The sequence below is a fragment of the Oryx dammah genome, unplaced genomic scaffold (assembly GCF_014754425.2).
Source record: "Oryx dammah isolate SB20612 unplaced genomic scaffold, SCBI_Odam_1.1 HiC_scaffold_2, whole genome shotgun sequence".
NCBI classification, from domain to species: Eukaryota; Metazoa; Chordata; class Mammalia; order Artiodactyla; family Bovidae; genus Oryx; species Oryx dammah.
This window is the reverse complement of record NW_024070186.1, coordinates 104083675-104106699: the sequence shown is the minus strand read 5'-3', so window position 1 is coordinate 104106699 and position 23025 is coordinate 104083675. Positions and strand designations below refer to the sequence as shown.

General features: G+C 35.8%; 1 protein-coding gene and 1 pseudogene across 10 annotated transcripts in view; both read left to right on the top strand.

The window, feature by feature from the left end:
* Positions 1-23025, top strand: part of BBX (BBX high mobility group box domain containing) — a 290065-nt gene that overhangs the window by 132067 nt on the left and 134973 nt on the right. For 2 of the 10 annotated variants that reach the window (XM_040225264.1, XM_040225305.1), the window contains one exon: positions 16602-16719. The exons of the other annotated variants lie outside the window; for them this stretch is intronic. The gene's annotated coding sequence lies outside the window, so the exon portion shown is untranslated. The remainder of the gene's footprint in view (positions 1-16601; positions 16720-23025) is intronic. 10 annotated transcript variants of the gene reach the window in all.
* On the top strand, positions 9219-12004 carry LOC120852066 (annotated as a pseudogene).

The window sequence follows — 23025 nt, the reverse complement described above, 5'->3', positions numbered from 1 at the left end:
AGAAATACAAATTCTGGATTTATGAATGGCAGTTAGGATACCATTGACTGTGGTTTTACTGGGTCAGCAGAATAGACTACAGAAAATTTGAATATCTATACTGTAATTTCAAATATGTTCTCAATTACTAGTTCTAATAGTGAGATATAAAGAAAATTAAATTTGTGGAAATACTCTGAGTTTTCTAAATATGAATATATATATAGAAAATAAAGCAGGACCTTTTATATTACCTATTCAGAGAACTAAATCATTAATATGCAATTGTATGGCAGTCTTAAGTAGCCCTCTGATCTTTGATCTCTGAATGTTAATTAGATTACTTCAGTAAAGTATTTTTATTGACTGTAAGCAGAAATTGACAGAAAATGCTGATAAAATGTAAGAAAACTGACACTTTATACTTCTAGTATACATATATGTTCATCATAAGTACAGTATTAACTAATAGAAAATATGCCATTCAAAATCAAGAGTAATTTAGGAAACAAATCTTAGAAAATGTTACCTAGCAAAATGGTTCCCAGGGTTCAGTAAATCTGGGAAATGTTGCTGTTTTAGTCAGCTTAGGTAAAGCTTTGTTTAATTAAACAGAGTCCCTAAATCTTAGTGTTTTATAGTAGTAAAAGTTTCTTTCTCACTCATGTTCGTGTTCCTGATGAATCTGTTGCCACTCTGCCCCATGTCCTCTTCGTTCCTGGACCAGAGCTGAAGGACAGCCTCTCTGGGGTGCACAAGTCTTGTGGCAGAAGGAGCCGGGAATCTGGGCTCTTTAAATTGCTGTTTAGAGGCCATGTATGTCACTGCCTCTTAACATTTCATTGGCTAAAGCATGTCACATGGCCAGCTCATGTCATAAGATAGGAGTGGCTTCTTAAGAGGAGTGGTGTAGGGGAATGCTGATAGGGAGGCACAATGCCTATTTTAAGGGTAATATTTGGATAATCCTATCTCAGGCTTTTCTAGACAGAATGCACCTTGTATGTTAAGCTTCCAGAAGTCCTGTAAAAATCAATCTGTTTAACGTGGAAAATTATTTGTGAAACTTCTATGTGGTACATGGAACATATTGAGCTTTGAAACCTATCATCTGTGAACAAGTTTTAGGGAATGAGGAGTTCATTCATTTCAAGAGTTTCCATAAGTTTTGAACATTATCACTTTTACACTATGCAATAAGTGGAAATACACCCTATATTAAGCTTACATTTTTGTTTTATAAGTTGGCTTTAAAATGAAAGAAAATTACTGCAGACTGGACCCTCGGTGGTTTGAATACAGAGTTTGATAAGGGAAATAATGATCCTCATAATAAATTCTTCCCTGTATTTACTGGGTTACAGGACTTTTGACAGGTATCCAGTTGGATATAGAGGAAGAGCATAAGAGAATGGGTAGTTTGTTTTTACCAGTAGTAATATAATTATTTTACCATGTAATGGTAATCAAGTGCTTCTACGTAAAGTCAATTTCAGGAATGATTCTGGAGAGAAAGAATACACATACTATAAGGTTTTCTAATGTACCCCGAGGTCGTATTCACTATACAGTGATTGCATTACTCTGTCCTGTACTTTGTAGAAAATGGATAGTCATAATGAACTCCTCAGCTAGTGTTAACGATTAATCCCACAAGTTTTATAAAATGTTGTGACCATACCTGTGTGGATTAAGATGATTGAAATATTGAGGATTATATTTGCTTTGTTTGTTAGTTTATAGTTCCTTAAGATTGGGGAAAAGGAACATTCTTAGAAATCTGTGAATTCAGAGAAACTTAGGCATAAATCCTAGTTCTGGAACTTTTAAGTTGAGAGAATTTGGTTGATTATTTAACCTCGGTGAAATTTTGTTTTCTCATCTTAATATTGGATAATGATCTCTATCTCATGGAGTGCTGATAATGAAATGAGGAAATTAAGTTGAGTGCCTGATACAGTGCCTGGCACATGGGATGCTCTCAAGAAATGGTAGTTAAGAAACGTGATCACAGTTCAATAATCTTGGATGCACTATAATATACTTTTATTACAGTATATGTATGTATAAACTATGTTTGCATATTTATATTTAAACACACTTCCAAGAGTTTTTAAAAATTGTCCTTAATGTATAAGTATCTTACAGATTTATTGAAAAATGAAAGTGGCTTTACCCTCATCTGAAAAGGTGAATCCTGTGGAAGTACTAGTCACCTTGTGAACTAATAGATCAGTTCTTGCTCCTGAGAACATAGAAGTCCTAACAGAGTGATCGCCAAATGTGGCTGTATGGCCTCGCCTCTGAATTTTAAGGTTGGCATCAAAGAAAAACAAGTTTTTATAATCTCACATGGTACAAGAACAAGAGAGAGTGCCACAGAAATTTTCTTCAGCATGTAGAGCAAATGCTGTTTGGTTTCAAAAGAGTCAGCCTTTCTACTTCAAGATTTCTGTGCTGCTGTTTTCCAGTGAGGCTGAGATTATTTAAATTCCTTTGATGACTTCTCTGTTGGCATTGTCCCCTCGCACTCAGACTCAGGACAGCAGAGGATATCTCTTAGGGTTCAAAGCTTTATATTATTTCTAAATGATAATTTAATTTAGAATAACACAGAGATACATATAAATAATTTGGGGGTAAATTATTTTTCAAATTGTCCCAAGTGTTTCTCTAAATGGATCATCGTTGTAACAACTACCAGTTATATATTCAGCTGGATCATTGATAGAGTGAAACTATTTCAAAAATAGAATATTTTCATTTTTAGAGATGGGCAGCTATAACAAAATACCACAGACTGGGTGACTTAAACAATAGATTTGTTTTTTTTTAACAGTTCTGAAGGTTTATAGTCCATGGTCTAGGTGCTGACAAGTTCTGTTTCTGGTGTGGTTTCTCTTCCTGGCTTATGGACAGTTGCCTTCTTGCTGTGCCCTCACATGACCTTTTCTCTGTGCCTGTGTGGAGAAAGTGTGCTCTGGCCTCTTCCCCCTTCTTATAAGGACATCAGTTCTATCAGATAATGGCCCCACCCTAGTGACCTTACTTAACTTTTGCCTACTTCTAGGGTCTGTCTCCAAGTACAATCACACTGGGTTTTGAGGTTTCATTATAAAAATTTGAGGGCAGCCAATTCAGTTCATACCAGAGGTATTTGTTTTTTTCTGTGCCAAAGAGAAGAGAACGTTAAAAAAAAAATTCTATGTTATTTAATCTGTAAACAAGAAGATCTGGTTTACTGTATCATCTAAGATTCTAAGAATTATCTTTGAATCTTTGGAATGGAAGACATTTGAAATTACTAAATTCATATTTCTTCTACTTTGAAGTCACTGTATTAAAAAAGAATGTCTTTCAAGGGAAGAAATCAAATCAAAGAACTTGAAAATCAGAGTGTTTTGTATGATGGAGGAATAGCATCATTGTAAACATTGATTTCCATGTGTATTCATTGTTGACCTGATATGAAATGTATTTGGAAATTAGGTCAAAGAAGACACTTAACTTTTTGAGATACATTTCTGCTTACTATAATCAAGCCAGTTCGTATTTTTCATGGCTATATTCTTTTACTTTATTAAGCAGGAAAATAGCATAGTCTTAAAGGTTCTGGAAAACAGAAAGAAAAGATTCTGCATTTGAAATAAAGCCAGCAAAAGCCACAACAGAGTCCTAAATCTCCTGTTCTCCCTATTAATTTTCCTGCCTCCCTCTCTTTCTTTTTTTAATCTCCTTTTTTCATCCTCTTCCTTTTCCTCCTCTCCTCTGATATTAGCTTTTAGGTTAGGTAATCATTGAATTTCTCAAGTAATAGTCTAAATGCAATTCTTTGAACATCTCTGTAGTACCTCTTTCTAATACATAGGAGAAACGTTCAGTTGATGAATGTTTGGGATTAGTAATCGTATTGATGAAGGCTCAATTTAACTCTTAGTTCTACTTTTGAACTTAAAAAAAAAAGTGTGCTCTGTGTCACTAGAAAAATTTGAGTGTCTTATGATTTGATGCCTATCTGAAAAGAGAAAATATACCATAAGGAAACAAACCTTTGAGACTCTCTTTGTATAATAACAACTTTAAATTGATTTGTAATTTTTTCCTTCACCTTGTGTGTTTACAGACTAGAAGATAAGCTCTTCAGGACTGATCTAATTTTGTGGATTGCAGTTAATTGGTTGAAAGTTATTATTTTACCTTTTATTTACTTTTGATTTTGATTTCCCTCTAAAGCTACTTACAGATGACTCAAACTTTAGCCTTATATGTAATAAATTTTAGCACTGTATTTCTTTTGCATAGGCTCAGTCTACTGATTATTAAATTTACTAGTTAAGGACAATACAAATAAATTGAGACATGACCACTTCATCCATTATTACTACTCTGAAAGGTAGATAAATTATTTTTATACTGAAGTCCATATTCCCTTTGATCTCTATTACAGAGAATTGTGTTTCTCCAGGAAAATAAATGGATCTTGTTGTTGTTCAGTTGCTTAGTCATGTCCGACTCTTTGCATCCTCAGTGGTCCCCTTCTCCTGCCTTCAGTCTTTCCCAGCATCAGGGTCTTTTGCCAGCATTTGGCACTTCGCATCAGATGGCCAAATTATTGGAGCTTCAGCTTCAGCATCACTCCTTCCAATGAATATTCAGGGTTGATTTCCTTTAGGATTGACTGGTTTGATCTCCTTGCTCTCCAAGGGACTCTCAAGAGTCTTCTCCAGCACTTCAGTTCAAAAGCATCATCTCTTTGGCACTCAGCCTTCTTAATGGTCCAGCTCTTACATCCTGTGTGACTTCTGGGAAAACCATAGCTTTGACTAGACAGACCTTTGTTGGCAAAGTAATGTCTCTGCTTTTTAATACGCTGTCTAGTTATCATAGCTTTTCTTCCAGGGAGAAAGCATCTTTTAATTTCATGGCTGCAGTCACCATCTGCAGTGATTTTGGAACCCAAGAAGATAAAGTCTATCACTGCTTCCACTTTTTCCCCATCTATTTGTCATGAAGTGATGGGGCCAGATGCCGTGATCTTAGTTTTTTAAATGTTGAGTTTTAAGCCAGCTTTTTCACTCTTTTTCACCTTCATCAAGAAATTCTTTCATTCTCTTAGGTTTCTGCCATTAGAATGATGTCATCTGCATGTCTGAGGTTATTGATATTTCTCTTGGCAATCTTGATTCCAGTTTGTGATTCATGCAGACTGGAATTTTTGCATGATGTACTCTACATATAAGTTAAGTAAGCAGGGTGACAATATACAGCCTTGATGTACTCCTTTCCGAATTTTGAACCAGTCTGTTGTTCCATGTCCAGTTCTAACTGTTGCTTCTTGACCTGCATACAGGTTTCTCAGACAGTGAGTCAGGTGGTCTGGTATTCCTGTCTCTTTTAAGAACTTTCCACAGTTTGTTATAATCTACACTGTCAAAACATTTCAATGTAGTCATGGTTTTCTGGATCTAAATGGATCTAATGGGGTGAAATTTCTCATAACATTGCTCTCAGAATTTCCATGCATATTACTGTAAAATACATACTATATTTACTGGGTATTCTGTGCATACACAGATAAGTGTAAATATATGTGAATGAATACATGTAATTTTTTCAGGTAACCTCTTCAAGAAACCTAAAGCCTTAAGTTTACATTAGAGGGTCTGTTTTGTTTTGGGCTGTATCCCCCAAACCTAGGAATGGTGTCCAGTACATGAAACTTGCTTAGTGAATATTTGGTGAATTAGTAATACAAGAGTTCAATTTTATTAAATTGTATATTCCATTGATATTGATATTAATAAGCATCCCCAGGTCTACTTGGAGGTAATTATTCTTCCAAGTCTTAGTTCAGGGGGAGGAGTGTTCGTCATAAATAAGTCTTTAAGTTGCAGTTAGTCCTATAATCAGTAAATGTTAGTGAGCTTAAGAACTTAAAATGAGCAGCAAAATAATTTCTGGGTACCTGTTGTATTGTTCATAGGGTACATTGAGTCAGTAAGAGTTTATTAAGACTTGTAAGCCTTCTGCCAAGTACTTCCCTAACACTTTACCAGTGACCTTTTGAGTGGAGTGCATGTGAAGGTTCTGACATACAAGGAAGGCAAATTGGTTCAGGCTGGGTCACAAGAGATGCTGTATGGTCCTTGCATTTAGTTAATACATAATAAAAAGGTTGACTTAAGTCTACATTTAGATGTTTTATTCTTTGGGGGGGGGTACTATTTTTAGGATATTTCTATATTCAAATTTATAAAGATGTTAGAGAAGAACATTGTGTTTTGGTTTGTGTGTGTATGTGTGTGTGTGTTTTGATTTTATAAACTTTTGTAATCTGCTTGATTTTCAGTTGTTCTGCCTCTGACATGGTTATATTGCTGTTCTTAAAAAGCAGATGAGTTGTGTAGTTATTTCACTGTTTCCTTAACGTTTATTGTAAGGCCATTTATTATCAAGTATCTCTTTGAGGCAAAAGTATTCCACTTCAGGAATGTAATGTTTTAAGCTGTTGAGTTACCATAGGCATAAACAGTGTACAGGTTTCTGGAAAGGTCAGTTAGATGGGGAGGCACTGGCTTTTGAACAAGGCTTAAATAATAAGATACCATTTAACTGGTGAACACTGTCCCAAGCATTTTCAGTTATGCCATACTAATTACTAAATTAGAGAGAATGAAAACCGTAAAACGTGAGATATATCCATGTGCAGAGAAAGGTAAGCCCTCAGGCACCACCCAGATGGCCGGAACTGATTCTCTGAATCTTGTGCTTAATATAGTTTGTGAATACCTGCTATGCTTCCAGTATTGTTAGAGATGCCTGTTCATCAAATAGGTGTATTATACAAAGAGACAATAGAGGAAAGTGTGAAATTAGCAGCCAGTGTCAATCCCCTGTTTAAATACAAACCTCTTCCTCCGTCAGTCATTTTGTTCTGCCATTTGCTGACACTTACAGCACATCTCTTGGGCTTCCCTGGTGTCTCAGCAGTATAGAATCAGCCTGCAATGTAGGTTTGATCCCTGGGTTGGGAAGATCCCCTGGAGGAGGGCATGGCAACCCACTCCAGTATTCTTGCCTGGAGAATCCCATGGACAGAGGAGCCTGGCCTACTACAGATCATGGGGTTGCAAAGAGCCAGACATGACTAAAGCGACTTAGCACTTATACATGCACAGCTCATCTTTCAGTCCGTTAGGTAACATAAATACTTAAAGGAATGATAGTTTTCAGGTTTGAAAGTTTTTCCTATTAAGATAATGGGTATTGGTTTTCTTTATTGCTGACATAACATAAATCTATCTTGTTGATGGTAAAGGTGTGCCAATTATGTTTTTCTTTATTAATTTTGAACTAATCATCAGAATTTTTTAACCCATTATTCCTTTTATAATAAAATATTCCATATATTAGAATTTATAATGTGCCTGTGGAAAAAAAATATTTTAGAACTTTTACTTCCCAATGTGTTTAAAGATTCTTACTGCTAAATTGTCAACTGCCTAATACTCATTCTTGCTTCCTGGAGATTAATATGATAGGTAGATAGGTAGAAACTTAAAGATTTCCTTATAGAAGACAAATTTAAATGGATCACTTTTTTCACCTGTAATTTGATCTCAGAAACATGGGCTCTGGAGTCAGATGGACTGTACACAAGACTAAATCCAACTCAGTTGATTGCTGATTGTACTGTGGGAAAGTTACTTTTCTTCATCTGTGAAACGGGGTGAATATGGTCTGTGTAAGGTTCTTACGAAGGTTAAAAGTACTGGAGGTTACACTGCCAACCCCAGAACAGGGCAGGGCTGCTAAGAAAATGTGTTTGTTCTCACAATGGACAGTAGGTCAAAGTGGTATTCGACTTTTTTTTACTGTTTTAACTGTTCCTTGAAATGGAATTTCAAGCATGTTATTATCTCTATTCACAGCGAGAGAAATGTCTTCACTGTGTTGCACTTTATTATATGAAGTCTTCATTGAGTACAGGATTGGTTTAAAGTCATTAAAGAATAACATTTACTCTTTATATTGTTAAATACCTTAAAATATTTCCTATACCATCATAATAGATGTTTATTTATACTTTGCCCAATTTAATTTTGCAGTTTTATTAAACCAAAATCAAAGCTCAAGTATATGAAAGTATTAGGAGATAAGTCATCTATCATTCAGTGAGGTATAGTTATTTTAAGAATATTATCACCTCATGCAGTGTTAGTATTAACAAAATTATTACCTCAAACAAAAAGTAAATTATTTAAGTGTAAAAGTACATTTTTATAATCTACACAATTTTCTTCAAAGATTATAATTATTTTAATAAAATAAAGAGCTGTATTATGAATTCTTAATGAAATTTAAAGTATGAGAGCTATTTTTGTAAATTGATTATTGCAACCTAAGTAAAAAATTAAAAAACTTTTAAACAGCTGTGACCTTATTATGACCTTATTTTACTAGTTTATCCATAAACTAGAGGAGCAAGATTCTCCTTCATTTTAGGTTGTTGGCTTAGCATTTCACAATTAATTGATCCAAGAAAAGAAAGTATTTTTATTTCTAGTAATTTTAATGAGCATGAAGCATTACAGTTTTGTTCTTTGTCCCTAGTAACTTTTATTTATTTATTTTTATTATCTCTATAATTAGTATATCTCAACTGGTTTTGAAGATAATTTAGGACTGTCTATGAAAATACCTTGGTTCCTTCTAAAAGCTTCTCTGTAAGTTAACATGTTTGTATTAGGATATTTGTGTGTTTTTTTTTTAATAGAAATTTTACCCTTTTCTAGTCAAATAGGTGCATTTTCTAAACATAACTATGGATTTTATAGACTTGAATTATGTACTTTTTCAACTATTAGTGTACTGTATATCAAAATTCTAAACTTTTCTGGCTCCCCTATAAGAGTAAAGAGTGTTTGCACTCTTTTTCTAGCTCTTGAATTCCTTTTTTAGAACCTGAACTGCCTATAGTAATCTCACTGGAAAAATTGTTTTACTTAAAAGGTAAAAGTAACATACTTTCTGTTCCTCTTATTTATCTGATAAATACTTACTGGAACTACTGTGTTCCAAGTGTTAGACATTGTCAAGGTCACATTATGATAATAGAAGGCAAACTAATTAGGTAGAATATAGATAGATAAATAAACCTCACTAAGAGTTGTGAGTTGAGAAGCCAGTGGCACCCCACTCCAGTACTCTTGCTTGGAAAATCCCGTGGACGGAGGAGCCTGGTGGGCTGCAGTCCATGGGGTCGCTAAGAGTCAGACACGACTGAGCAACTTCACTTTCACTTTCATGCATTGGAGAAGGAAATGGCAACCCACTCCAGTGTTCTTGCCTGGAGAATCCCAGGGACGGGGGAGCCTGGTGGGCTGCTGTCTGTGGGGTCGCACAGAGTCGGACACAACTGAAGCGACTTAGCAGCAGCAGCAAGAGTTCTGAGGAAGATCTTAAATTCCAGGTAGGATATCAGAGAAGACTACACAGAGGAATAAATATAGAATCTGGAGAAGGTGAATGCAGGCATACCTCATGTTATTGCACTTTTCAGATACTGCATTTTTTGCAAATTGAAGGTGAGACAGCCTTGTGTTGAGCAACGTTATCACCATCTGTTTTTTTTTTTTTTTCCAAGAGCTGTCACTTTATGTCTGTTTGTCACATTTTGGTAATTCTTGCAATGTTTTAAACTTTTCCATTATTATTGTATTCATAATGATCTGTGATCAGTGATCTTTAGTGTTACTATTACAGAAAATTATGACTTGCTCAGAGATTGGTTACCATTTTTAAGCAATAAAGTATTTTTTAATACTTGGATATACCCTTTTTTAGGGATAATGCTATTGCACACTTACTAGACTATACTATAGTGTAAACATACTTTTATATGCATTGGGAAACCAAAGAATTTGTGCAACTTGCTTTATTATGACATTTTCTGTATTTGAGTAGACTGGATCCAAATCCACAGTATCTTCAAGGTATGCCCTAGACACCTTTTGCTATTTGAATGGAATGTTTGTAAGGGTAAAATGGGAAATTTTGGTCCAGAGCTAGATGTAAGAGGGTCTTGAATATCAGAGTGAATTTACTTTTTTTCTTTTCTTTCTTTTTTTTTTTAAGGCAAATAAACCACTGAAAAATTTTGAGCAGACAATATAAATGAGATGGATTGAAAGGGGAAAGAAATAGGCATTGGAAAGTTTGGTTTGAGGGGCCTTAGCATATCCCAGGCAAAAAGAAATTTGTTTTTCTAATAGAGTTTGAGAGTTGTAAATAAGATCATTGTAGGAGACATGAAAGTTATACCCTGTCTTGATGTGTCTTAAAATATTTTGGATTGAGGTATCCAACTCACCAAATCAGATAAATCTTTTCCCATTTTGCAAGCAAAAATTAATAGATATCACTTTTAATGATTCCTTTAATGAAGATTTTCTCAAATGTCTGATGCCTGCCACTATTGATGTGTGTGTGTTTCTGTCTGTTTTTAGTGACTGTAAATTTAGCTTTCACTCTAAGAATTTCTCAGAGAATACAAACCCTGTCTTGTCGTTTGAACCAAACTACTAATGTGCAGAATTTAGCACCAGATTGAACTTGTGTTGGAGGTGTAGAGGAATCATAAGAGGGAAGAAAAGCAGTGGGGCTTGCTGAAAAGGAAGTCAGAGATAGGTTTTTAATATAAGTTGTAGATGTTTAGATAATACTACTACTGGAGGTAGAGAGATAATAATAGAAACTGATTTGTGGGAGGGGATGGGATCGAATGGATTTGAAACACGAAGAGAATATCTGTGTGATTATGTATAGGATGTGTTTATAAGTTTGGAAGTGATTCCAGCTGAAGATAGGTATAGCTTAAGAGAGAGGTTGTAAAGCTGAAACTTTGAAAATTGGTGAAAGTAGAAAATAAGGCTAAGACAGATCCTTTGAAAACATCTACTTACTTGTTAAGAAAAGTATAAAGGAAAGAAAAACAATCAGGTCTGTGGTGGGAAAAGCAATAGAGTGTAGTGCTAAAGAAGACGGGAGTTTTCAAGAAAAAAAATAAGAGACATTTAAAGATTTAAAAAGGTGTTTGGGCTTTTCCCTTTGGCACGCCACTGAAGATCCTGGTGTTGCCATGGACCGCTGCCCAACTTGGTGTTACCGGTATTGTAAGAATAAGCTGTACCCAAAGTCCTGCTTCTGCCAAGGTGTCCATGATGCTAAGATCCGCATCTTTGACTTCAGGCATAAGAAGGCAAAGGTGGATGAGTTCCCACTCTCTGTGGCCACATGGTATCAGATAAGTATGAGCAGAGCTCGCCTCTGAAGCCCTGGAGTCTGCCTGTATTTGTGCCAGCAAGTACATGGTGAAAAGCTGTGGCAAAGATGGTTTTCACATCCGAGTGCGGTTCCACCCTCTCCACGTTACCCGCTCCGCATCAGCAAGATGTTGTCTTGTGCTGGAGTGGATAGACTCCAGACAGGTATGTCTGGTGCCTTTGGAAAGCGTCAGGGGTCACATTGGCCAAGTCGTAATGTCCATCTCCGCCACGTTGCCGAACAAGGAGCAAGTGATCGAAGCCCTCTGCTGGACCAAGTTCAGATTTCCTGGCTGCCAGAAGATCCACGTCTCCAAGAAGTGACGATTTACTAAGTTTAATGAGAATGAATCTGAAAACATGGTGGCAGAAAAGCGGCTCATCCAGGATGGCTGTGGGGTTAAATACACCCCTAAGTGTGGTCCCTGGACAATTGGCAGGCCCTACACTCATGAGAGCACCAGTGCTTTTCCCTCCTTAATCATGCTTACCAATAAATGCTATTTCCTGTCCAAAAAAGAAAAGAAAAGGTGTTTGGGTTAGGTGTTCCATGGGTCCTTTGGAGAAAGTAGTTTTAAAATTAATTTTATTATTAAAGTATAGTTGACTCACAACATTTATTATACAGCAAATGATTTAATATTTTTTTACACTGGGCTTCCCCAGTGGCTCAGCTGGTAAAGAACCCGCTTGCCAGTCCAGGAGACGGCCTGTGTCCGGGTAGATCCCCTAGAGAAGGAAATGGAACCTGATCCGGTATTCTTGCCTGGAAAATTCCATGGACAGAAGAGCCTGGCAGTCCATGAGATTGCGAAGAGGCAGACACAACTGAGTGCACATGTACACACTGCATAGATTATGCTCCATTTGAATTTTTCTTAAAATATTGGCTATGTCCTTGGTGCTGTACAATATACTACTGTAGCTGCTGTAGCTATATTTGTACCTACCTTTCTCTTGCCATTTCCCTTTTCCCTCTCCCTGTTGGTAACTGCTAGTTTTCTGTATCTATGTTTCTGTTTTATTACATTCATTCGTTTGCTTTACTTTTTAGATTCCACATAAGTGATAATATTATTTATCTTTCTCTGATTTATTTCACTAAGCATTCTACTGTCTAGGTCCATCTATGTTGTTATGATTGGCAGAATTTCATTCTTTTTTTATGGATGAATAATATTCCATGTGTGTATGTGTGTGTGTGTTTGCACACATACTATATATAACTCATCTTTATTTCATCTGTTCACGGATACTTGGGTTGCTTTGTTATCTTAGCTCTTGTAAATAATGCTGCTGTGAATATTGGGGTGCAAGTATCTTTTCAAATTAGTGTTTTTATTTGGGGGAGGTGTATACTTAGAAGAGGAATTGCTGGGTCATACAGTCATTCTATTTTTAGTGTTTTGAGGAACCTTCATACTGTTCCCCTGTAGTGGCTGCACCAATTTAAACTCCCACTAACAGTGTACCAGGGTTCCCTTTTCTCTATTTCCTCGCCAACATTTGTTATTTGTGGACGTTTTTGGTGATAGCCATTCTCACATGGTTTTGATTTAAATTTGGAGAAGCAGTTTTTGCAGAGTAGTCAAGGCAGGAAGTATTTATATATGTTTCAAAAATTCCCCCTCTCATTTCCACTTTCTTGCTTTGATTTTTATATGAAACTCTATGTTGAGCCAGTTGTCATGGAAGGATCTAAACTGACTTACAGAGCCACTCCCTGGGAACATAGAACTCATCTTCTATAAATATAGTTTTAATATTTTTTTCTTTAAATGTGTTACCTAATTGCTTCAGATCAGATGCTAATATCATTTCCTCAAATATACTAAGTGTTACTTTCTTTAATATATCATCATCAAACATACTTCCTAAATGCCTCACCCATAGGGGCTTACATTTATTATGTAATTGGCATTATAGAAGGATGATAAATGAATTCCTTTTCATTGCCAATTCTTCTTTTACAAGAAGTACAGTTTTACTTTTAAAAAAGTTTTCTGTTTTAATAAAGATCTCATAGAAAGCTTTTTGGATTAGTAGGGCCACCTGCATATGAGATTTCTAGGTTAGAATCCAAATACATAGTTACTTTCGTTTCCATCTGCAGAGAATAGTTGTAAGGATATAAAAGACTCAACCTAAGAGTAGTAATAATGATTATAATTTTAAAGAACTGTAGTAGTTATTATTTGCATTTTATGTGCTAATTTCTTTTTTTATGTAGAAGTGTGTGTGTGTGTTTAATTGTCACAGTGGCCCCTTAGATGCAGATATCTTTACTCTCTTTTCATTTATGAGAGAAGTGAGACTCAGAACATTTAAATAAATTGTGTGAGCTTTTTGACTAATTGAAATAGAGCCAGGATTCAGGTCAGCTCTTTCTGACTTTCAAAGACCATGTTCTCTACATGGCCTGTGCAGTTTAAAGATGTATTTGAAATTTGAGTTTTAACACCCTTGGTGGCAACTACTCACTCCAGTTTGGGTGCCCAATGCCTCATTACTTTCTTCATTTTTTCTTCCAACTTGGGATGACTATATAATTTTCATTTGCTTAAATGTATTGTCATTCTCTACCGTTGATTGTCAGGCAATCGTCTGCATATTTAATTCCCTTATTTATTCTTCACATCAGTTATATTTCTCCTTCAACATTTTATTTTGAAACGTGAGACAAATAACATATGTTTATACTCACCACCTAGATTCTGCCATTAACATTTTACTTACTACTTATTTTATTACACTATCTATAGTCTGTGCATCCATAAATTCATTTTTGATGCATTTAAAAAGTAAAGACTCACTGCAAATAGCCTAAATACTTCAGTATGTATATTATTGACTGTAGTTCAACATTTATGTCCAACTTTTTTCTTTTAATGTAAAATTTACATTCACTGAAATGCATAAATCTTCAATATACATTTTCTGGATTTGATAAACTCATATACTTACCTGTGTAACTCAAATACCTCTGAAGACATAAAATATTACTCCTGATAGGTGTCTCTCTTTATTCCCATTTTGTGCCTAAGGAAACTGAAACACAGTGAAATTGAATAATCTGCCTGAGGTCACACTGCTAATTGAAATAGAGCTGGAATTCAGGCTCTGGGAATCTGGTTTTAGGGTTTGTGCTCCTAACAGCACCCTCAGTCTGCCTGCAGATTGCCCTCACATGTCCAGGTATCCTTTTACATTCACATGTACAAATGTCATATTAATTTATAACATAAGAGTATAGACACAGAAGTAGTATGTTTGGGATTAGTGAGAGTAGAAATCCTGTTCTGGAAATGCCTCACATCCTTGCAAGAGTATATACGGCAAGAGAAACTAAGAAGGAAAGAAGTACCTTGGTCAAAATACCGTGGTGAATCTCTGTGTAATGATTGTGTCTCAGCTGGCATCCTTGACTGATGTTTCCAGGTATTAAGTGACAGTCAGTCTCTTAGTGACGACACTGAGGTTCAGGAAAATCCTAAACTGCCACTTGGACAGTTAAAGGTAAATAATATTCAGTGCAGTTTTTTATTAAGCATATTTTTGCTCTACTATGATTATTAGAAAATTGTTCATCTGTGTATGGTATATGTAGTGCCACTTGCCTTCATGTCTCAGGCTCAAATAATAGAATTAACCAATTTGGGATTTATAGTTACGAAATTTGTAAAGCTTTTAGCAAAGAAATTGAATGGAATTCTTTGGCCTTTCCAAATTTCATAAAAATATGCATAAATATTGAAATAAATGGTACTTTCTGTTTGTAGTTCTTAGGTGTACTATTCCTATGAGGAGAAATTGTATTTTTCCTGAATTGTATATCACAAGCCATATATTAAAATTGACCAGTTTCTTTTGTTCTTTTGTTCCTTTATTCAATTATGAAAAAGTACTGTCATATATATTTTTAAAAATCCTAAGTATTGTTCAAAAAGCAACGACAAAAATCCAAAAAACATGTAGTTAACAAACCCTAGCCTGTCACTAGAGGGCAGAACAGTACTATACTTGATTTGGCAATTTAAAAAATTGCTGAACATGGGAAAATGTTAATGTAGAATTGAATAGAAGTCTCTTTTATTTTTGTGTCTTGCTGTGAAATCCATTAACATACTTATTTCACTTGTATCAAAGGAGCTTTGCTGATAATTACAGAAAATTGATTACAATTGATTGCTTGTAAAAAGGCATGATTATTTAGGAGAGCATCAGTATATCTCAAGAGAAAATGCAATGCTTATCAAGAGGTGCATTAAATTATTTCTACTATATGTAGTACTCTGAAGTAGAGTTGCAGTATAGACTTTAGGTGCAGCGTCATGAGAGAACACGTTTGAGATAGGTTTACTAGTATTTAGATGTAAGAACTCATTGAAATATAGAACTTTTGATCTTTCAGCTGAAATTTGTTGAATCATTAAGATTTTGAAATTAAGGTTGTAAAAGCAATGAACTAACTCTAGCCCCCCCCTTTTTTTTCTAGCCCCTTTTTTAAAATGTTAAAACTTTGTCAGTGCCTGTTCCCATAGTTTTATTTCTGTTTGAAATTTTCTATCGTTCTGATGTAGTTTCATTTTGCTTTATTTTTTCTGATAGACTTTTTAAATAATTCAAGCTCTAAAATTATTCTAGTGAGTAACCTCAGCAGTTCATTGTCTGAACGCATAGTTTTATCTTAAGTGTGTAGTTTGAACTTTATTCTGTAAAAACAGTTTGGATTTATAAATGATTCATATGTAGTAGAGAATATAAGATGTCAGTAAAAGTCCTAGAGTTTGGAATTAGATTTGTGGCCCCAGTTATTATGTTCTTGCCTGTGGCCTTGGGCAAGTCACATTACCTCTCTGAAGTAACCATTGTCTAAGTTGAAGAATTGGAAAAATATTTCCATATTTACTGCTAGGTTAATTTGAGAATTGTGTTTTTATCTGTGTGTCTCCAAAGACGCTACTGTGTAAAGATGAATTTTAATAGATAAAGATAAATAAGCTCATTAAAAGCTTAGAAATAACTTTGAAGTGGTCAGTTATATGACAAATTTAGTAACACAAAGGCATTTACTACAGGAGTAAATGATACAAAAAATGTGGTTTCCAACTTGAAACCCAAGTTCAAATTACTGACCTCCGCCCTGTCTCTAAGTATGTCTGACTGCTTAATCTTTCTATAACTGCTGACTTTGTGACTCCTCTCACTCTGTTCTGTCCTCTTGTTTATTTCCATGTTCCCTCTCTCTGTGTTTCTCCTGACTGTCTTTGGTCTCTCTCTGTGTTTTTCTTATCCCAGGCACCCTCACGAAGACCCCAAGCCTCTAACAGTACCTGGTATCATCTCCAGCATGTTTGTAGATGTGGAGGATTCACTGGCTTATTGAGACATACCAGAGGCGAATTGTTCCACTGTAGTAAGTCAATCAGCATTTATTAAGTGACTACTGTTTACAGAGCACAGTTGATGGTGCTTTGGGCAAAGAAGAATGAGTTAGGGCATAGCTCTGAGGAAATAAACTTGTAAACACTTCTCAGTGGCTCTTGCAAGCTAGATACATGCAAATAAAGACAACAATGAGGTAAAAAGCTGACAAATAATTATATAAGTGAGTTGTGTTGTTAGAAAACCAGGTGGTGTTAATCAGGTTTCCTGCATGAGATTAAAATTAGGTTTTGAAGTATTATTGGAAAAAAGATTGAGGAAAAAGAGGGTAGAAGTGAGTAATTTCTGTGGGACTTGGGAAGCCTGTTTCCTTGCCTGTTGAGTGAATCCCAAGGGTAGTGAAAGGAGTTTCAGCCTACCGACAGCTAACTTGCCTTAAACTTCCAGTCTTAGAGAAGTCAGGGTATGAAAAGAAGTACAGCTAAATTGGGACTTTCCATAAACATACGTGGTATCTGTTACCAGTTTTAGAATTTAGAGAGTTTAATGGTAAATTGTGATTATGAAGTAATATTGAGGTACTGTGACTTAAAGTTAATACAAACTATTAGAATATGGTCTAGGGATGCATTGTAAATGCCAAGAGGTATGAAAATAGTAAGCTTCAGTGTAACAAGACAGTTTCATGTTTGTGTTGGAAATTTATTTGTGTTGTTGTATTTTAGATAGTCCTACGTACAGGCACCCTGGCTTTCACAGTTGGATACGGTTTGAATCTCGCCTCGGCTCGCTGTTTAATGTTGGGCAGTCTATGAAACAGAAATCTCAGTTTCCTTCTGTGTTAACTAAGGGTAAAATATTTACCTCAAAGGGGAGTTGTGTGAGTTAGAGATAATTTTTTCAAGTCCTGAGTATGTGCTAGGTACTTGTAGCTTCTTAAAAAGTACCTTTAAAACTAGTTTGTTAAATATAGTATTAATTTTCTGAGCGCTTTTTAAAAATAGAATTAACTCCATAGTATTTAGAAAGTGCATAAGATACATGTGAATAAGATACAAATAACATTACCTTGAATAACTGAATACCTACCACTAACTTAGGAAACAGAGCTATGCCTAGCCCCGATTCCATCAACTCTCTTTAACCACCACCACAGTGCCGAGTGTTGAGTTTATTACTTCCTGATCTTTCTGTATAGTTTTTTCATATTTTATCTATCCCCTACTTGTTTTGCTTCTTTTTGAAATTTATATTAAATAATAAATTTTTCTTTTGCAATACCTATTTTGCCACTCAACATGTTTGAGAGAACCACCCTTCTTATACTTGTAATTCGTTTATGATCACAGTTGTATTTTGTTGTATGAAAGTTCCACATTTTCATACTTAATCTAGTATTTATTCCATAATAAATAATAATTCCATTATTTATCCACTTTCTTTTCATGGCTACTTAGATTGTTTTCAGTTTATGTTATGAGAAAAAAAATTGCAAAAGAAAAAGTCTTGAGAGTCCTGTTTATGCATCTTAACACATATATTTCTCTAGGATATATGTTCATAGCTATAAATGCAGAATCAACCCACCCTGAAACTATAGGATCGTGGCAAATGGATTTCTACAGAACTTACTACATTTTATCCTCCCCCTCTAGCTGAGTTTAAGTGTTTTCAATGTGTATTTCCTATATTGTTGTTTAGTCACTGAGTCCTGTCTGACTTTGCAACCCATGGACTGTAGCCTATCAGGCTCCTCTGTCCATGGAATTTCCCAGGCAAGAATCCTGGAGTGAATTGCCATTTCCTTCTACAGGGTATCGTCCCAGCCCAAAGATCCATCTCACGTCTCCTGCATTGCAGGCAGATTCTTTACCACTGAGCCGCCAGGGAAGTCCATATCTCCTATATAGTTCTTTAAAATCACTAAATTTTTGTTTAAAGAATTTTGTAACTTGTCCAGAACACCATTTTAACAATAATCCTGATGACTTTTTTAAAAATTAGTTTTATCCTCTGCATCAGCTGCTTTTATTTCTCTTAGTTTTCCAATTGTCACTTACACATTTTCTCAAACCCAGTTAAGTCCAGACATCCTGAAATAGCTGGGTATGTTTACCAGCTAAGTTCTTTCTCCCAGGAAAGCTATGTCAAAATAATGTAATGTTCTTTTATATTATATTAGATGAAAATCACCAGCTATTCCTGACTAAAATTTTTAAAAATAGTTTCAGCAGGGAAATGTACACATCTTTTGCAAAAGTCCCAAAAGCTTGAGTAAGTAACAACTTGCATTTGCTAATCTTTCCCTCTTTCTCTCCTTTACCTACTTCTGTAGTTCTCAGCCATTGGTTCTTTTGGTATCTGATTATACTTGCACAGTCCATGCCAATTTTCATATCATAGTTCCTCCTAATTTTGTGCTTGGTGGTCCATGATGTTAATTTGACTGACCTCACTGTTTTGCCTGTTGTCAGACTTGGTACTATGATCTGCTACATTTATTTTCCAAGGTTTTCCAGGGGAGATTCCCAGGTTCCAGTCTAGTGCCTAGTTCTTGTTATTGAACAGATGTTGATTGAATGAAGAAAGGAAAAATGTAAATGGAGTAAGGACTGAAATGCCTTTTCCCTGCTCAGCAATAATAATTACCCTAAAAACAATGGGCAAAAACCATGCATACTGTCAACAGTTCTGCATATGGATAGCTTTGTAAACTATAAGTAGTCATTTCTTCTTGAGCTTCACTCTGTTTTTCTGTTTTTGCAAAATGAGTGGTAGAACAGTGATCTGTAAGAATCCTTTTGACTCCAGACTTTTTGTACTCTGTCTCCAGTTAAAATGAAATACATCGATAGTTTCTCTTGGGATTTCTGGACACCACTGCCTAAGCCTGAATCCACCTACCTTACCAGGCATTAGACTCAACTGTGTACAGCAACCTGCCCATTACTGCCTCTGGTAACCATAGCAAGTGGAGCATACATCAAACTTCCCTTCTTGTTGTTTGGTTTGATTTGTCCCAGAGAAAGATTACACTTATCTTTCTTTGAGAAAGTGTAATGAATGCCTGCGGCTTCCAACTTTCTTTCACCAGACAGCCCAGGTGTTCAGTGCAGAGCTTTGAGTCCTGGCCTTTTGCTTCTCGTCCTCTTCCCCAAGCCCCATAGCTGTGACTGAGCAGAGTGTCCTCTCCTATTTTCTGTTACTTGCTATTACAATTTAACCTCACGTGTTTTCTCATACACCAGCTGCCATCTTTGAGTCCGTGTTGGTTTTAACTGTCGGATCCTTCCTTGATGTCGATGGACCTGTCTTCACCTGATATTGGCAGCCAGTTGCCTGTTCCTTTCTCCCGTGATCTCTTTGCTGGGAACTCTTTAACCCTAAGTTAATGGGAGTGAGACCTGGAGTCCCTCCCTTGTTGCCTTTGGTCCATCTTCCCATAGCTGTTGAAGGGACTCTCACTGTAAGATGGATTTGTGCTCAAACCCCTTTTAAGGAATTATCTGACTCTTCAGATTTTCACATGATTGTTGTTTCCAGCGTCTGTTAGTTGTCCAGAGTTCCATTTTGTGAGTACCACTGAACTCCGTGGATCAAAGGCAGAGAGCAGACTTCATGGGGCAACGGGCACAAACTGTCTTAACTTTCTGTGAATTGTAAACGCTGCCCAGTCACTCCAGAGGATCTTGGCCAGAGAGCTATTTGACCATTAATCAAGGTTAAGGAGGCTCTAATCTTGTAAAAAATCTAATCTTGTCATGATTTTACAGATCTGCTTTGTGAAAAATCTCATGTGAGTCAGGCAGATTTTAGGCTAAGAAGAGAGGCAAGAGAAAAGTTTTCTAACTAAAAAAATGAAAGAGGGAAAAGATTTTTTTTTTTTTTTAACAGGCATACTGTTTTTATTAATATTTAAAACCAATTTTATAATTGAAATAAAATAGGCAGAGCTTTTAAGATTGAAAGCAAATGATTGTTGACATACAACTATAATAGGCAGAGCTTTTAATGGAGCAACATATTGAAAATGAAAAGGCAGATTACCAGACAAAAGCCGTGGAGTTGGAAGGAAAACCCGCCGTTGACTAAACGTAAGTCCTTGGTTGCTGACAGAATCTCCGACTTGAGTCAGTAATGAAGTGCAGCATCGGTAAACGCGAGCAGACATCGCAGATTGCAACCCTTAGATGGTTTTCCCGAACAGGGGGGAAAAGATTTTTAAATGAGGATTTATTTTTAATAACATTAACTTAATGCTAAATGGAATAAATAAATAATCTTTTTTTTAATGTTAAAAACTCATTGAAAGACATTGATTGGAGTTGTTAACCTTCAGTCTTACCTCCAGCCTCAACACATATGCAACACTGGAGATTTCCCAGGTAGCACTAGTGGTAAAGAACCTGTTGCCAGTGCAGGAGACCTAAGAGACCTGGGTTCAATCCCTGGGCCGGGAAGATCCCCTGGAGGAGGAAATGGCAACCCACTCCAGTATTCTTGCCTGGAGAATCCCGTGGACAGAGGAGCCTGGTGGGCTACTGCCCATAGGGTCGCAAAGAGTTGGACATGACTTTGCGTGGGCATACATCTCTGCCATGAGGAACCAGAAACCATGCTACCTGTGATAAGTCACCCCTCCTAACTGCTTGCTTAACAAAACTCTGCAAAAACATGTTATGCCAAAACTCTATTCTGGAAAGAAGGGTGACTACCATCCTATCTCTGAAAGAACAGGTTACTTTTTGTTCCTCAGAAATACAAGGAGAGAAACATTCTTTTGTGCTTTTATAAGGGGAAAATGGAAGAAATTATCTGACATGAAAACTTCACTGATGGGAGAATGCTTACTCTAACCACTCTTATATTGTCTCAGATTAATGTAAAAGGCTTGACCTATTAAGTATTCACATTAATATTTTAACTTAGTGATAAGTTTCTTTTATAATACTAATTCATTTAGGCTATCTTATTAATACAGACAGGCTTGAAAGTGCTTCTGAAAACCTACAGCACTCATTTAGTATTTTAATGTCTTTTGAGAAAGAACTATACATTCTATAATGATTACATTGCAGCAAATATTAAAAAATATACTGTCATGTTAATAAGTTGGAAAGTTGGATCTTGTTTAAATACTGTAGAAAATTTATAAATGTATATAAACAAATGATACAGAATTTTCCTTTGGTGGAAACTAGGAAATGTATTTAGTACAGATTTCAGACTGAATGGTCTTGGAAGAAGAAATTTTAAATGCTTAATTAAATTTTAAACTGTATTTTTACTCATTTTATATCTATCATACAGCAAATTTAGTAATACATATCAAAGCTAGCTCAACTTAGAGCTTTATGTAATTACTCATAATTATACAAAATACAGATTTATCTATATTACTAAAAAGCATCTTATTAAAATAGTTTTAAATTCAGTGACTACATTTAAATTTAGGTGTTGCTAGAATAGTAATATTTTGTGTGGGAGTTTATATCTGGGTAAAAAAACAGTGAAATGTTCAATGGGTCTGTAATTTGGGGGGGAAAAATGAGAAATGAATCTTTTTTCCTGAAGTTAATTTCCATTCATTATCTTAGTTGCAGAATCCACATCTCTAGAACACTGGGTGTTACTAATTTGAAAAATAAATCACTGAGTCTTCTTTTGTTTAATCAATAGAACAGAAAATAGAGCAGCAGCACTTTAATATTGATAATTGTTTGGAGGGCTCGGCACTCCCAGGAAGCTCCCTTAGGCATCATCATATTGTTAAAGATCACTAAATATAATATTCTGCTGTATTGGTGCCAAACTTTCTCCCACAGAAATCTTCCTTAGATTCTGTATATCGCTTTTGTGCTTCCCCAGTGGCAGCCCACTCCAGTATTCTTGCCTGGAGAATCCCAGGGATGGAGGAGCCTGGTGGGCTGCCCTCTATGGGATTGCACAGTCAGGCATGACTGACGTGACTTAGCAGCTTAGCAGTGGATACCTTACTCCCTTTCTCTGTGCTAGCCAAGCACCATGTCTCATTTGAATGATGGCATCATTGCCCTTAGGTTATAAGGTCTAGTGTGTGTGTGTGTGTGTGATTTTTTATTTTTTGGAGTATATTAGCTTTAAAATGTTGTTTTTAGTTTCTGCTGTACAGCAAAATGTAAGGTCTGTTTTGAGCTCAGAGGAATCTTAGCTGCTGCTTTCATCCATTTATAGTTATTTGCTGTTACTTAGCCCATACCCTGGGTGGTGGTGTTTAGTTTCTTAAGTTGTGTCTGACTCTTTTCCAATCCTACGGACTGTAGCCTGCCAGGCTCCTCTGTCCATGGGATTCACCAGT